The sequence below is a fragment of the Sinocyclocheilus grahami genome, unplaced genomic scaffold (assembly GCF_001515645.1).
Source record: "Sinocyclocheilus grahami isolate Dianchi unplaced genomic scaffold, SAMN03320097.WGS_v1.1 scaffold147.1, whole genome shotgun sequence".
In the NCBI taxonomy this organism is placed as follows: Eukaryota; Metazoa; Chordata; class Actinopteri; order Cypriniformes; family Cyprinidae; genus Sinocyclocheilus; species Sinocyclocheilus grahami.
In genome coordinates this window covers 855,892-858,608 of record NW_015505326.1, presented here as the reverse complement: position 1 = coordinate 858,608, position 2,717 = coordinate 855,892, and the positions used below count along the sequence as shown (strand labels likewise).

The following is a 2,717-nucleotide window of genomic DNA, read 5'->3' as shown; positions in this document are numbered from 1 at the left end:
ATATATATATATATATATATATATATATATAATAAAGTGTATTTAATTATGTGGATAATTTGATGAATCTTTAAGAAAAAATAAAAGAAACGTTTCCTGGCTATAAAGAAATAAAGAGTATTTTAACATTACGCAAAAATGTAATTATTTCAGCTCTTCATGAACAGACAGCGACTCTGCACTTAAAGCACCTACTCACACGTTTTGAGAAACGCATGCAGAAACGAATGTTCTTAACCTCACATGTAGAGAGACCCTCTCAAAAGTTATAGTTTATATCTTTTAAAGTTAAAGTTATACATCGTCATCGGGAGACGCTGCCCTGATTTTTTAAAACATATAATTTCTCCCGTAATTTAAGCATGTGCAAAAATTAGAGCTTCCATGTTCGCTTCTTTGTTCTCGTTAAAGGGTTAGTTCACCCCAAAATTAAAATTCTGTCATTATTTACTCACCCTCATGTCGTTCCAAAACCCGTAAGACCTCCGTTCATCTTCGGAACACAAATTAAGATATTGTTGATGAAATGTGAGCGCTCTCAGACCCTCCCAAAGACAGCAACGCAAATGTAATATTCCCAGGTCCAGAAACGTAGTAAGGACATCGGTAAAACAGTCCATGTGACACCAGTGGCTCAACTTCAGTTTTGTGAAACTGCGAGAATACTTTTTGAGCGCAAAGAAAACAAAAATAACATAATTTATTTAACAATTCTTCTCCCCCGAGTTACGTCTTCCGCCATTTTGGAGAGTACCCAAGAGCATAATCTGCGTAATCTGCATTGTTTACTTAGGGGAACGCGTGCGTATGCATTACGTATGCATTAGATACTCTCTCAAATGGCGGAAGACGTAACTGGGGGAGAAGAATTGTTGAAAAATTTTTTATTTTTGTTTTCTTTGCACTCAAAAAGTATTCTCGTAGCTTAGCAAAACTGAAGTTGAGCCACTGATGTCACATGGACTGTTTTACCGATGTCCTAACTACGTTTCTGGACCTGGGAATATTACAGTTGCGTTGCTGTCTATGGGAGGGTCTGAGAGCGCTCACATTTAATCAAAAATATCTTAATTTGTGTTCCGAAGATGAACGAAGGTCTTACGGGTTTTGGAACGACATGAGAGTGAGTAATTAATGACAGAGTTTTCATTTTTGGGTGAACTAACCCTTTAACTTCTTTCTCACGTGCCACGAAGCTGCTCTGCAGTCTGTAGCATGGCAGTGGAAATTAAGCCCACGTTCTTTTAGGCAGTAACAAGCGCTTAGATCTCAAACCAAATGATTTAGAAATATGTCTATATGTAAATATGGACTGGTCATGTAGCTAGTTCGCTATAGCGCTGATGTCCGTCATTGTAATGTTGCTGTGTTGTTCTGTGTACATTTTATAAGAATAATAAGTGCAGAATCACTTACAACGCCGCGTGAAATCCGGTTACATATATTTATTATTCTTCACTTTCATTTATGAAGTTGGACATCGCTATTTCTGAAACCCTGCCTCACTGTAATCATTTGCACTTAAATTCTGCTTTGTAACATGTCATTAATATATTGATTTGTAAAACAGACGTTTGCTTCATTGTATTGCTTCATTGTCTTTGATGTTATAAGAAGAAACAGTTTCTGTTATCATTCCAGAAGCATCAATATGAGTGTCTTATAGGCCTATCCTAATAGTCTCTATATTGTAGAAAGCAAACTATGCAAAATCAATGTGTAGGAGGAGAAATATAAAAGAAAATGTAAAATGTAAAATGCTAATGAAATTTCGTCTGTATATCTGTGTGTTTATAACAGCAATAACACTAGTGTCTATATATTTCAGTGTCGTGACAGCATCATTTACCGGAATATGTATTAGCAGACCGGCGTCTTGTGCGGCTGTCCAAGGTGCTGAACAGGATATACGCCCTCTTGGCCGTCAGAAGCTAGTAATACAAAGATCTTTTGAATGAAATGTTGAATTTTGAATGAATATTCAGAAGGTGTTTTAGCAATGTTTCACTTAAATTAAGTAGATACGTTAAAGAGGAAACGGGACAATATTATTTTTAGCATCATAATTGTTTTTATCATCAACAGCCATGTCAATGGTACACCTGAAAAACTATGTGCACATGTAGAAATATTTCCTTCTTAAATATAAGCATCCATTACCTACATATAAATAATTCTCAAATCCTGGACGAAAACGTGTTACATAATGCTCACAAAATAGGTGAAATCATTATAAAATTGGACGGAGAAGACAACATGCAAATAATATAGAAATAAAATACAATGGTTTGCATCCATTCCCTTTTTCCTCCAAAGAATGCGCCAGTTGTAACTTGTAAAACACTATAAAGACTCAGTGAACTACAAGGGGGATGTGATCTATGTTTATCTAGGACGTCAATACGTTTTAACACTATACAATTTGAGCCACAAAAACACAGCTGTAGAAAGACACACAAAACGTTTACGTATTCCTGTCAACAAAGTATGTACTTGTGCCATTTTGAAGAACAATTTGCCTTAGATTAATAGTAAATATGTAGATGAATAGTGGCAGAGCCCCTGGCTCTAAGGCTTGGTAAATTTATAGGTAAAAATATATAACAGAGTGCCACATTTGGCTGTATTTTGTAATACAGACGTGTGACTTGCGCTATTGGTACGTTTAGAGTCAATGTAAACAAATAATTATGGCGCCAAGATATAATGACATGTAG

At 35.6% G+C, this 2,717-nt stretch overlaps 1 protein-coding gene across 1 annotated transcript in view; it reads right to left on the bottom strand.

Moving 5' to 3' along the window:
- Positions 1-2,657: 2,657 nt before the first annotated feature.
- Positions 2,658-2,717, bottom strand: part of LOC107591903 (paired mesoderm homeobox protein 2B-like) — a 2,487-nt gene continuing 2,427 nt past the window's right edge. The window contains exon 3 of the mRNA XM_016281177.1: positions 2,658-2,717. This exon is cut by the window's right edge and continues 793 nt beyond it. The gene's annotated coding sequence lies outside the window, so the exon portion shown is untranslated.